General features: G+C 42.1%; 1 pseudogene; it reads right to left on the reverse strand.

Moving 5' to 3' along the window:
* Positions 1-3935: 3935 nt before the first annotated feature.
* Positions 3936-4595, reverse strand: LOC144371623 (histone H2B pseudogene; annotated as a pseudogene).
* Positions 4596-14935: the final 10340 nt, after the last annotated feature.

Raw genomic sequence — 14935 nt, forward strand, 5'->3', positions numbered from 1 at the left:
TCATGGTGGTTGGTGCTGCTTCAAAATGCCACTATTTTTAATAAGAAATATTATTCCTAAGGGCTTCGTGTATATTGACTTCATCCAGATCTCTTTATGAGAAGTAATTTTAAGAAGTCACATTCACTACATTAGATTTATTTTGCTATGGGTGTTTTCACCTTTGTAAGTTCAGAAATCACAGTAGGAGCGTTAGTAAAACAAACCTAATTGGATCTGTTGAATGAAGACAGGGAGTATAGTGGGACTGACATAGACAAACGATTGGGCTGAGAGTGGAATAATAAGGTTGAGGACCAGTAGTAAATGTGAATGCATGTGATTAATCACTTCAGTGGTTGACTGAGCAAAGGGGGCACCTAGTGAGAAATCACATGAGCTGCCCCTTGACGGGCCTCCCCCCCCAGACTTCTGCAGCCCTGGGGTCCATTACTGCACCCCTGAAAGTGCCCTAGATCCACTGTTATGCCAGATTCGTGGGACCCCAGTAGACCTCCAGGAGCCAAATCTGATGCAATCATACAAGTCTTTATTGCAAGCTCGAGCCTGGCCTCACAACCTTTTTTGAAGCAGCCGTCCCGAGGAGTGAGACCCTGTCCTTGTTCAGTGAGATTTTATAGGTTTTGGGGATACTCTATATGTCACAACATCACACAGCAAATCATTTCACACTGCAGGAATATCAAACAACAACTCTTAACATTGATTAGCACATTCACTGGAGGGAACAAGTTGGGTAGGGGTGATTGGTTAGTACAAGAGGTGGATACATTTGAACTGATTGGTTTAAGCCACGAGGGGTGTACGTGCTAAACTATGGTTTCCTAACATGTTATCAATCACTGAAACTACTGGAGGCGGGGTCACCTGGCATTCCAGGTATTTTCCCTGTCTCACGCTGATTTGTGTTTGCTAGGGGGTTGCTATGGGTCCTCACCTAGTGTAACTGAGTCAGGGACACCTGGCACCACAGATCTCTCCTGTTATTTACAACAAACAACTCAGCAGGGTGACTATGTGCCTAGGAACGCTCTGTGGGTTTTTCCAAGGACAAGGATCACCCCGCCCACCTTGGACAGGCTTTGCTCTGAGGCAGAGGCTGGTTTCTCAAAAATGGAGTCGCATCAGTTTCTCACCACCACCCCTGAGAACCAACCTCTTTGGGTAATGAGTGGGACCTCTCATAGTCTTCTCTCAGCAGCCCGAGACTTCACCACTTGTCGGAGCATGTCAGTGACACACCTGATCCTTCCAGCCCACCTTTCCTGGAAATTCTCTGGAAATTCTGCTGTCTAGAGGCCCCTTGGGCCATGCCTGTGATTCTTGATTAACCATGAAGAAAGCAGCACTGGAGACCTGATGACTCCATCCTCGACACAGCCTCCTGCTTTAGCCCCTACCCTGTGGGCCCCAGCTCAGTGTCCAGGCACCTTATTCTCGACCCAGTGCCCCCACTTAGTCACTGCAAAACACTTCAAAAGTTGTTTTCTAAACATCAACTCGTTCCATTACTTTGTCTTTTCAGTAAAACATACTATTATGCCAGATTCATGGGACCCCAATAGACCTCCAGGAGCCGAATCCGATGCAATCACAACAAGAGTCTTTATTGCAAGCTCGAGCCTGGACTCACAGCCGTTCCCGATGCCGTGGTCCCAGGGAGTGAGTCCCGGTCCTTTGTTCGGTGAGATTTTATAGGTTTTGGGGGGATACTCTATGTGCCACAACATCACACAGCAAATCATTCCATACCGCGGGAAAGTCAAACAACACCTCTTAACATTGATTAGCACATTCACTGGTGGGAACAAGTTGGGTAGGGGTGATTGGTTGGTACAATAGGGGGATTCGTTTGAACTGGTTGGTTTAGGCCACAAGGGGTGTACATGCTAAACTACATGGTTTCCCAACATGTTATCAACCACCGTAAACTACTTGGGGGTCATCTGGCATTCCAGGTATTTTCCCTGTCTCATGCTGATTGGAGGTTGCTAGGGGGTTGCTATGGGTCCTCACCTAGCCTAACTGAGTCAGGGACACCTGGCGCCTCAGACCTCTCCTGTTATTTACAGACAAACAACTCAGCAGGGTGGGTATGTGCTTAGGAGCGCTCTGTGGGTTTTTCCAAGGACAAGAGTCACTCCCCCTTCCTTGGACAGGCTTCGCTCTGAGGTAGAGGCTGGTTTCTCAAAAATGGAGTCACATTAGTTTCTCAATACCATGAGACCATGATTGCTGGCTAGTTGCACTGTTTACTCTATCAACCCCTGAAGTGAATAAGCACATGTGTTCATATTCATTTCCAGTCTTCAACTCCATTGTTCCCTCTCTTCCCAATAATTTACCTGTGTTGGTCCCATTATGCTCCCTGTCTTCAATCCACAGACCCATTTTTTGTTGTTTTTACTAATGCTATTGGATTTCTGCATTTACAAAACAAAAATAATTGAATGGATATAATTTCTTAATATTACTTCTTTTACAAAGATAAGTATGAGTTTGGTATGCATGAAATAACTTGGAATAATATTTCTAATGAAAAACACTGGCATTTTGAAGCAGTACCAACTGCCATGATAAATTTAGTGGCTTGGGGAAATGGGTATGTTCTTATTGGTCCACAGGAAAAGGCATATGGCTCCCTTGGCACCTAAAGTTTTATTCCAGCTGTGTACAACCATCCATGAGTTACGGGCAGTTGATTTCACAGTAGTTTTCTTTAGTCGCCTTGTGCAGCAAGCCCTTTTTTTCAAACGTTGTCACGAGTTGGTTCCAATTCCCAGAGCAATAATAAGTACTAACCCTGATGAGAGGACTTATTTATAATACAATTGGGAGATATTAGCATGAATATTAACACTGAAATGATGTGAGGAAAAAAAAGTAATCCTAGTCTTCTTAATGAGTCACCTTCCTCCTCTTCATTTGATGAAAGGGATAAGAAACGTGTCCCTCTCACAGCTCTGAATTTGCATTTTCAAATCACCACTTTAAAAAACATGTGAGCCAGGGCTGGGGTTGTGGCCCAATGGTAGAGTACTTGCTGAGCATGCGTAAGGCACTAGCTTCCATCCACAGCACCACATTAAATTAAAAAAAAAAAACACAAAAACTTAATAAACAAAGTAAAGATACTGTGTCCATCTATAACTAAAAAAAGAAAAAAGTAAAAAGAAAGAAAGAAAGAAAACAAGCAAGCCAACAGTCCTTGGCAACAAAAGGAATCACAACGTGTCTCTCCTCCAAACCCAAGATGAATTTCACACAGAGGATCTTACTGCATTAGCCCGGCAACCTATCCACACTGTGAGCCTATGCCTGGGACTCAGACGCTTCAGGCCTCTGACTTAGCCAGCCTAAACACAGACTTGGGCTGTGGTCCCATCATCCATGCATAATTGCACAGCATGAAGGGTTTTGGCTTAAAACTTAGAAAACTCTCAAAGAGTTAGATTATTAATTTCAGGCTCTGGGGAGTTGGAAAAATGAATTACTTCTTGAAATTTTGGCTTCACTCCTTGTGCACTGTAGCTTCATTACTATAGTTAGTGAATGTTAAAATCTTTGACTGAGATGAGTCTGATCATATATTTTCTGCCATATCACACAAAAAGTACCTCTGGATAAGTCTGACACACGCTTCTTGGAGAATAAGAGTGAAAAATGTCAATTCCTTCCTTACAAAAATGAGGTGACCTGATTTAACCTTAGGAAGGGTGACCTAGGAATATACCTGTCAGAAATCACCATTAAAGGAAATGATTAACTGCAGAACCATGAAAAGAAGCCTGCTGTGTTCCTTGGAGTAACCACACATGTATTAGAGGTGGCAATGTTTTCATTTATTAAATAATCCTTGGAGATGGGCAGGGCACCCTCTTGCCCACCCCGAGACATGAGCTGTGCAGTACTGACAGCACTACAGGTATTTTGGGCCCAGTGATGGCTCTGAAAAGAGCCTTGGGGGTTGGCTGCTGAGGGCGCCCAGAGTCGGCTCACTGGCGGGGATGTGAGCGGCTGAGGGCCCTGGTGGCCTCGTACACGGCGTGCTTGAAGATCTCCCCGGGCAGCAGGAGGCCCACGGCCACCTGGATGTCTCTGGAGGTGATGGTGGAGCGATGGTTCTGGCGGGCCAGGCTGCCGGCCTCGTTGGTGATGCGCTGGAACATGTCCTTGACGAAGGAGTCCAGGACGCTCACGGTCGACCGGGAGAGGATGAGGCCTGAATGAATGTGCTTCAGCACCTTGGGGAAATAGATGGCCAAAATGTCCCTGTGCTTGGAGTGGCTGAAGCGCCTCGGATTCTTCACTTTCTTCACCTTCTGCGGGGTGGTCGGGCTGGCATCCTGAGGCTCTTGGGGATTGAGGGACTCCTCAGAAGACTGGTCACAAGCTTGTTCAGCCATCTCCTTGGCACCTTCGGACACCGAGGGAGGACACGTCACCCCCTTCTTCAGTCACCGCCCTGGTTCCTTCCAACACTGGGGGAGGACACATGTCACAAACTTCTTCAGCCACCGCCTTGGCAACTTCTGACACTGGGGGAGGACACATGTCACCCCCTTCTTCAGCCACCACCCTGGTACCTTCTGACACTGGGGGCGGACACATGTCACAAACTTCTTCAGCTACTGCCTTGGCACCTTCGGACACAGGGGGAGGACCCACGTCACCCCCTTCTTCAGCCACTGCCCTGGTACTTTCAGACACTGGGGGAGGACACATGTCACCCCCTTCTTTAGCCATAGCCTTGGCATCTTTCAACACTTGGGGAGGGCACATGTCACCCGCTTCTTTAGCCATCGTCTTGGGACCTTCTGACACTGGGGCAGGAGACATGTCCCCAGCTTCTTTAGGCATTGCCTTGGCACCTTCCGACATTAGGGCAGGAGACCCGTCACAGTCTTTTGCCACCATCGCCTTGGCACCTTCTGACACTGGGGGAGGACACCTGTCACAAGCTTCTTCAGCCATCGCCTCGGCACTTTCCAACCCTGGGGCAGGAGAAGTGTCACAGGCTGGTTCAGCCATCACCTCGGCACCTTCTGACACTTGGAGAGGACAATTAACAATGCCAGTTGCCAGGGGCCATTTGTCGCGTCACAGGCCAACTCGACGTCTCATTGGATGGCCCACAACCCATGGACCCTGTCAGTATGGGACGTGGAACAATGTGATTCGACCATCCTCTTGAGTGGCATCCTCCCGACCAATGGGAGTGGATGGTTGATGGTCCTCCTGCTTGACCAATCACAGGGAATGTCTGTCCTTCCAGAACCCAACTGTTGCCTCTACCAGAGCCTTAGGAAGGTGACACAGGGGGCAAACGGTCATCAGACCATATCTGGTGACTCCTGGCACACTACGAGCACTTTGAAAAGACGGTTACCGAAGAAATGAGAGAGTCTATCGCCAATATCCCTAGTCTCAGAGATGTGCCCATAGGGTACGTCTGGGCTATTGCTTTGTCACAGCAGAAAATATCTTTGTCCTGAGAGGAGCCACTCTGGCTTGAGCAGCAGTTCCCTGACCGGGCCAGCTGAGTGTTCCTGGAAGCCAAGGGGCCTGACTGTCCCTCTCATGCCTCTCGTTCCCATCAAACCCTCAGTGAACTGGGAAAAGGAGAAATGACAAAACCCCAGTTTCCAAACGGTGAACACGAAGAGAAGAAGGCTATGTGTACATATGTACAAGTTCCTTCGGCATTTCCCAAGTCCAAATTGTGTTATCGTCGTCGTCGTTTTGGTACTACAGGTTAAACTCAGGGCTACTTAACCACTGAGCCACACACAGCTCTTTTTTATTTTTTATTTTAATACATGGTTTCCCTAAGTTGCTTAGAGCCTCACTAAATTGTTGAAGCTGGCCTTCAACTTGCAATCCTCCTGCTTCACCCTTCCCAGCAGCTGCTGTGATCATAGGCCTTCACCACCATTCCTGGCCCATATTGTATTTTTAACAGTCCTTAATCCTAGTAAATAAATACCTCCACATGCTATCATTGGTGAAGAAAGATAAAGGTTCCTGGCTGATTAGACAAAGGTGCCAAAACCATGCCCTGGAGAAAGGATAGCATCTTCAACAAATGGTGCTGGGAAAACTGGAAATCTATATGCAACAAAATGAAATTGAATCCCTATTTCTCACCATGCACAAAAGTTAACTCAAAATGGATCAAGGATCTAGGGATTAAACCAGAGACTCTCCGTCTAATAGAAGAAAAAGTAGGCTCTAATCTCCATCACATGGGGCTAGGCCCCAACTTCCTTAATAAGACGGAAATATCACAAGAATTAAAACCAAGAATCAACACATGGGACGGATTCAAACTAAAAAGTTTTTCCTCAGCAGAAGAAATCATATGTGAGGTGAATAGGGAGCCTACATCCTGCGAACAAATTTTTACCCCTTACACATCAGATAGAGCTCTAATCTCTAGGGTATATAAAGAGCTGAACAAGATAAACACCAAAAAAAAAAAAACCCACAAATAACCCAATCAATAAATAAATGGGCCAAGAACCTGAACAGACACTTCTCAGAAGAGGGTATACAATCAATCAACAAATATACGAAAAAAAAAATGTTCATCATCTCTAGCAATCAGAGAAATGCAGATTAAAACTACTCTAAGTTACCGTCTCACTCCAGTAAGAGTGGCAGCTATTATGAAGACAAACAACAACAAGTGCTGGCAAGGATGTGGGGAAAAAGGTACACTCATACACTGCTGGTGGGACTGCAAATTGGTGCAGCCAATTTGGACAGCAGTATGGAGGTTCCTTGGAAAACTGGGAATGGAACCACCATTTGATCCAGCTATTCCTCTTCTCGGACTATACCCAAAGGACCTAAAAACAGCATATTACAGGGACACAGCCATATCAATGTTTATAGCAGCACAATTCAGAATAGCTAAACTGTGGAGCCAACCTAGATGTCCTTCAGTGGATGAATGGATAAAAAAAATGTGGCATTTATACACAATGTAATATTACTCAGCAATAAAAAAGAATAAAATCACGGCATTTGCAGGGAAATGGATGGCATTAGAGAAGATTATGCTAAGTGAAGTTAGCCAATCCCCAAAAATCAAATGCCGAATGTCTTCTCTGATATAAGGGGGGTGACTCAAAATGGGGTTGGGAGGGAGAGCAAGGGAGGAAGATTACCTCTAGATAGGGAATAGGGGTGGGAGGGAAAGGGAGGGTGAAGGGGAATAGCATGGATGGTGAAAGGAGACCCTCATCATTATGCAAAATACATGTATGAAGATGTGAATTTGTTGTCAACATACCTTATAAATAATCAGAGATATGATAAATTATGGTATAATGGTGTATTAAGAATTGTAATGCAAATAAATAAATATAAGTGAAAACTAAAAAAAAAAAAAAAGCCAGGGAAAAGGATGCAACTGCTCTGATTATAATTCTATATAATTTTGACTTCTGAGCCATGTAAATGCTTACATTTCAAAAAAAAAAGGGGGGGTTCCTGGCTGAAATTCAATATGACACCATTTCTGTAATAAACCACCAGAGGGAGAGAAAGCTAGTTTAATCTCAGTAACTCGAGTCTATTATTCACCACTACAATTTCGCTACCGACCTGCTCCAGTGCGGAAGCACATCCATATCTGCCTCACCATTACCTAGACAACATTCTGGCATGTGTAATCCAAGTCTCTTTTCCCTATGAAGAAGTGTTAGGCCAGTTTGTTCCATTATTCCTTCAAATCCGATTTTTTTCTTTTTTTTTTTTTTTTTTTGGTGGTGGTGCTAGGGATTGAACCGAGGCCCTTGTGCATGTAGGGCAAGCACTCTATCAACTGGGCTATATCCCCTAAATCAGAACTTTTTTTTTTTTTTCCTAGAATAACCCACGCTGGTTTGAGCTGGAATTCCCTGACATGGCCAGCAGAGTGCTCCTGGAAGTAGAGACTTGGCTGCATACCCTCTGTTTTCAGATTTGACCAAAACTCTCAGAGAATCAGAAAAAGTAGAAATAGCATAACCACAGTCACCAAACCCAGAACACAAACAGAAATCGGTACACATACATAAATGTTAATTTTTTCTTTATCATCTACCAAGTGTAAAATGGTTTTCTTTCTCTTTTCCCCCCATAGCTTTGTTGAGGTACAATAAAATGCACATATTTGCAGTATGTAGTTTGATCAGTTTTGACATGTATGTAACCAATACAATCAATATAAAAAGCATTTTCATTACTTTTTTATAATTTGAAATCATACAGACTGTGTTTCCTGCATGATTTACTACATTAGAAATCAAACACCTTAAGATTATATAGAACCCCACCCCCACATCAACTATTTCAAAATTAAATGGTGCACTTGTATATATCTCTGGGGTCATGGAAGGAAGCACAAGAACAGTAAATAAAAAGTGTTTTGAACTAAGTGATAGTAAAAGTTTACAATATCAGGATCTCTGGGATGGAACAGTACTCAGACATTTATAACTTAAAGTACTTGTACCCGAAAGAAGCTAGAATAACAATCAAATGATTCTCAAATTAAGTAGTAGGAAAGAAAAAATAAGAGTAGGAGCCCAAATATATGAAATAGAGTAGAAATAATACAGCTAAAATTTGATGAAAATCAAACAAGTCTAATTAAGAAAAAAGCAAGAACACAACAATTAATATATCAATGGAAAGGGAGCGATGAAAATAACCCTACAGATGCTAAAAATATATTAAGGTATGCCAACATATGTGATAGCTTACATAACATGGTCTATATTAGAGAAGGATCCGTGTGCTGCTGAGAAGAAAGTGTGTTCAGTCACTGATGAATGAAATATTCTATATAAGTCTGTTAAGTCTAAGTTATCAATTGTGTTATTTAGTTCTAGTTCCTTTGTTTAGTTTTTGTTTGGAAGATCTATCCAGTGCCGAGTTCACCCAGTTATTATTAAAGTCACCCAGTATTAATGTGTTGTGGTCTATTTGATTCTTGTAGTTGAAAAGGGTTTGTTTGATGTATGTAGATTCTCCATTGTTTGGGGCATACATATTTAGATAGTTTTGTCTTGTTGATGTATAATTTTTTTAAGCAGTATGAAATGTCCTTCTTGGTCCCTTATGATTAACTTTGGCTTGAAGTCCTCTTTATCTGATATGAGGATAGAGAAACCCCTGCTTGTTTGCGCAATCCATGTGGTTGATATGTTTTTTTTTTTTTCCCCCAACCTTTCACCTTCAGTCTGTGGATGTCTTTGCCTATGAGGTGAGTCTCTTGGAGATAGCATATTGTTGGGTCTTGTTTTATAATCCAGTCTCCCAGACTATGTCTTTTTATTGATGAGTTTAGGCCATTCATGTTCAAGGTTATTATCGAGATGTGATTTGAGTTCCTGGTCATTTTGGTTTATCTCAAGTTTTTAATTTGAATTAGTATCTCCTTTGGTTGACTGTTTCTCCCATTGCTGGTTTTGACTTTTTTTTTTCATTTCATCTTCATGGACTATTTATTGAGAATATTTTGAAGTGCAGGCTCTCTGGTTGTGAATTCTTTTAATTTTTGTTTATCATGGAAGGTTTGTATTTCATTTCAAATCTGAGGCTTAATTTTTCTGGATACTTGATTCTTGATTGGCATCCATTTTCTTTGAGAGCTTAGTATATGTTGTTCCAGAACCTCCTAGCTTTGAGGGTGTGGGTTGAGAAATCAGCTGAGATCTGTGCTGATTTCTTCCTATGTGTAATCTGATATTTTTCTCTCACAGCATTTAAAATTCAATGCTTATTCTGTATGCTAGGCATTTTCATTATAACGTGCCTTGACACGGGTCTGGTGCAAGTTTGCACATTTGGGGTCCTATAATCCTCTTGTATTTGATTTTCCATTTCATTCTTTAGATTTGGGGGATTTTCCGATGTGATTTCATTGAAAAGATTGTGCATTCCTTCGGTTTGTGTCTTTGTGCTTCATCTGTCCCAATAAACCTTAAATTGGGGCTTTTCATGTTATCACATAATTCTTGGAAGTTCTGTTCATGGTTTCTTAACACCTTCTCTCTGTGGCCCACTCTATTTTCAAGAATATATATTTTGTCTTCGTTGCCTGAGGTTCTGTCTTCCATGTGGTGATGCTTCCTAATGATTTTTTTACCTTTATTTTATTTACTTATATGTGGTGCTGAGGATCGAACCCAGGCCCTCGCATGTGCTAGGCGAGTGCACTACCACTGGGCCACAACCCCAGCACCTTGAATTTTTTTAGTTGTAGATGGACACAATATCTTTACTTATGTTTTTTTAGAAGCAGCAGTTTTTTTTTTTTGAGAGAGAGAGAGAGAGAGAGAGAGAGAGAGAGAGAGAGAGAGAGAGAGAATTTTAATATTTACTTTTTAGTTTTTGGTGGACACAACATCTTTGTTTGTATGTGGTGCTGAGGATCGAATCCGGGCCTCACGCATGCCAGGCGAGCATGCTACTGCTTGAGCCACATCCCCAGCCCCTGTTTACTTATTTTTATTTATTTATTTTTTATGTGGTGCTGAGGCTCAAACCCAGGGCCTCACATGTGTGAGGCAAGCGCTCTATCACGGAGCTACAACACCAGACCTTTCTATTGAATTTTTAATTTGGTTTATTGTTTACTTCATTTCAAGGATTTCTGATTTGTTTTTGTTTTTCATCATCTCTATCTTTTTGTTGAAGAGATCTTTTGCTCTCCCACATCACCCTTTACTTTGCAGATCAGTTTAACTATGTACATTCTAAACTCTTTCTCTGACATTTCTTCCACTGTGGAGTCCATGGATTCTGTTATTTGGAGTATCTTGGTTTGCTTGTGGTGGTTTGTTCCTTTGCCTTTTCATGTTGTTTGTGTATGGACTCATCCAACAGTATGGATCTGAGGCAGTAGAGTTTCTACCCTGTGTACTTATAGTGTCCCTGAAGTTTCCACTACCTCACTGTTTAGAGGGAGACAAATAATAACAACAAGCAATGCAAACAATTTACATCATTAAGCCAAATTGTTCCTACTATGAGGTCTATGATCTTAATTATCACAATAAACAGAAATGGTATAATCGGTTATTGCCTATAATAAAAACAGCAAATTTGTGAAAGGGCATATATTTTCAAATGGTGGAAAGGGAGAGAACAGAAGTGATATAGGATGTGATGATTATGAGGGAGTAGTATAGAAGATAGAAGTAAAAGATTAAAGGAAGAGTGAAGAGAGCACAATACAATTGGCTGTTGGCAGAAGAAAGGAGAGATTCCTGGGAAATAGGTAGCTGAAAAATATATATGTTAAGCAAATTTACTTTTTTAAATTTTGAAAATAAAAATAAAATAATACAAAGCAATACTAAAATATACTAATCAAACATCCAGTTCACAAAAACTCACCCATGTAAAAAAACTAACTTCAAAAATGATATAGATGATTAAAAAAAATAGGAGACTGTATAAATGTCCATTTACCATTAAGGTAACAATTAAACAGTGAAAAAGAATTTAAAAAAAAAGAAAGAAAGAATGGAAAAAAAGTGTTGATGAAAAGTTAAAGAATTCTTTCTGTTGGAGTTCAAATTATTCTCAGCTTCGCTTCTCAGCAGCTTTAGGTTGGTTCTTCAGGAGTGTGATGCTCCACCCTCTGGATTGCTGGAGTGAGAGAAGCAATCCTGTAGGCAGAGTTCCTGGAGGCAGAGTTTAGGCTTAGGTGGGCTCCAGGCTCTTTGTAGAATGCTAAGTCGCCTGGATGTTTTAAATCAGCACACCTCCAGCACCCAGTACTTGCTGGTCCTTGCTGGAAGACTTTACCCCAAGGATCTCCCTTGGGTTCCACTCATGTGGTGGGGGACCCAATTCTGACCTGCGGACCCCACATTTCCTGGTCCCAGGTTCAGACTCCAAACAATGTCTCCCATCCCCACCCTTCCCAGTTCCAGGCCAGATGCATCTCTCCCAGCTGATCCTGCAAGCAGTCAGATTGGAGGGGGAGGGGTAGAGCCAAGTGGGTTTCCATGACCAGTTTTCCCCTGTGTAAACCTCTCTCCACGTTTGGTTTTCTTCTGGTCACTTAAGCACACTCTATGTCATGCAGCGTGTGTTAACTGGGCCTGTATTTCGGGCCAATCTTGAGTTTGCCAGGAATTGACCCCCTCAGCTGCCGGCCTCCTCTCTGCAGCTGCAAAATGGTTCTTTCCTTTGTCTTCCACATGCCACCTGGAGAGATAGTGGCTTCTTTCCCCACACAGGGATATCATGCAGCATGTCCTTCAGGTTTGTTGGAAATGTCCTTGGTCTCTAAATGCTCGGTACCCAGACGTGCCTCAGGCCTCCCCCAAAATGTGGTTTCCTTTAATTCCCTTATCCCTCCACTATGCTCACAGGGGGAACTTTCTGGCTGGAAATTCCAGGCCGGCTACAGCAGTGGCTCTGCAGCTGGGGATTTCTTCCTCACTTTATTATATCCAAACTCCTGTGTCCCCGGTCTGCTCCCAATGTCCAGTTTTAAATTCCAGTAATGTCCCCCCACTTCTTTTTTTGTTCACCAACCTTGCTGAGAAGCTGGCTTTCTGCTTTCTTGCTTTCACTCCATGGAGCAGCCAGGAATGTGGCCTCCTCTATTCCGGCTTCTTCCCCAGTCTCAAAATTGTATTCTCAACAATATTTGGATCCTAAAAGTATTCTATATGCTAGTATGGGAGAATGAGAGCTGTTCTAGGCAACTACTGTTAATCTGACTTCTCTAAGAAATCTCCTTAGGGAGAGAAAGGGAATACAATGAATGGAAAATGGTTTTAAATTGAAGGATATCCTTCCAGAATCTATGATAATACATTCAAAACCATTTCTTAAATAGATGGAAGTAAAACATAAATCAAGAAATTGAACCAAAGAAGGATTCTGGGATTAAAAAGACTTGAAGACATAGAGATCCCCATGAGATGTCACACCCGATGGCCAGGATTCATTCCCACAGTGTTTCCTTGTCAGACCTGTAAGAATCAAGTAATAATTCTAGAATACGAAAGGATGAAAACCTTTTTTTCTCTCCAAACATACATTGTGACGAGAAAATCTGTTGAAAGAAGCATGCTAAGAAATTCTGAACAGTTCATTTTTAAGCAAGGATACAAAACTCTTTCTTGAAATATCAACCACCAAACATGGTGCCATGTGACATTAAACAAAACAAAATAAGGGAGTAGATTACTGCCATAAATAGCAATTAGAACGATCAAGCCTGGGAGAACTTATTAATGGAACCAACAGACCTCATTCCACCTTTTTCTCAACATAATCCCCATTGTAAAATTCATTTAAATATCCAACTAAAGACCCAAACACAGATTAGAAATACAAAATGCCGAACATAAAGGAATTGAGGATGTAGCTCAGTGGTAGAACAGCTGCCTAGCCTGCATCAGACCCCCGGTTTGAGTTTCAGACCACAAAGAAAAAAGAAAGAATGGAAAGAGAAAAGAAAAGAGGAAAGAAAACAAGAGTAAGTACTCTTTTCAAGCTTTCTCAAACTGAGGTTAACTCTTCTACCTCATTCAGACTTATCTGATTCTATTATTTTCCTGTTGTATTTATCAGCTCTCCATAACTATAACAAAATTCCTCAGATAAACAACTTATAAGGAGGAAAGGTTTGTTTGTTTGTTTGTTTTAATTGTTGGATAGTTTATTATGAAAATACTCTTCCAGTGCACACATATGAACCAAAAATGTCAGTTTACCAGCTCAATTTCCACTCCACTCCCAAATGCATCTAAGCAATATCAGTGTTCCTTCGTGGCACCTAGAAAAACTGTCTTTTCTCTTAGACAAATGGCTATCTGCAAGACTACTGAGGTAAGAAAATCCAACTATGTATCTTGAATTCACATACTTTGAGGCAGGGCAGTAAAGCTCTTTCAACACAGCAGTCTATTCATGTAAAGTCATCTGACCTGATACTTTCCCCATGGCTAAGAATCTCATTCGTTCCCCATTTTACAGATGAGGATACGGAGATCCTAAAATAAAGAAAGCCAGGCCTAAACAGAATCCAGGTCAGTGCTACTACACCACTGGCACACATCAGAATTATTGGGAATTTTGAAATCTACATTGATAGGGCCATATGCTGAGTCAGAAGGTCTAGGGTACAGCCCAGACATAGATTTAAAGAGAATCTGAGATGACTCAGTTGTGTGACCTCACTTGCAAAGGGAGTCCAATGTTCCGAGATAGCACTGACATGTAAGAGGTCCCATCATTCTTCCCCACCACCATTATCAGTTACATATGACCAGATATATAGTTCACTTTTATTTATAATCCAAAGGCTACCACACTTTCAGCTGCCTAATTCTCACTTTAAAACTGCATGATGGGTGCAGAGAAACTAAGGTAATACTTTTCCTAATCTATGTGTTTAAATCCCTCTGTGCTTCATGGGATAGGGAAGAGGCACGACTCACTGTAATTACCCTTTGCCATGAGACAGGTAGCTGTGGTCTGCCAGATATTGACAAAGTAAGAGAAGAAAGGGGAGCAAATCAGTGGACCAAAATCTTTTGGTAGAGATGCCAGGCATAATTATCACACCCCAAACCCACAACCCAGAGGAAAAGTGGCCCATCTTCATCTATAATTACTCGTAGACCAGCCTGGACAGCACCTAACCTTATGTTACAATGGAAAGCATCACTTAAAGTCAGTCCTTAGGGGTCATCATTAGTTGAGGGCGAAAGCTGTTTTTCTTGTAAAAACAAGTGTGGCGGTTTAATACACCTTGTCATTCACCAAGGCTAAGTTGAGGAAACCTGAGCACCAAGAACAGAGGATTTACACTATTGACTTGGGGGCCACAGACAATGGAATAACAGTTATTCCTTTGGGTTCCTAGAAACATCCATCCCTACAACAAAAATGGGTTTAGAGCTTGATAATA

Source organism: Ictidomys tridecemlineatus, chromosome X (assembly GCF_052094955.1).
Source record: "Ictidomys tridecemlineatus isolate mIctTri1 chromosome X, mIctTri1.hap1, whole genome shotgun sequence".
NCBI classification, from domain to species: Eukaryota; Metazoa; Chordata; class Mammalia; order Rodentia; family Sciuridae; genus Ictidomys; species Ictidomys tridecemlineatus.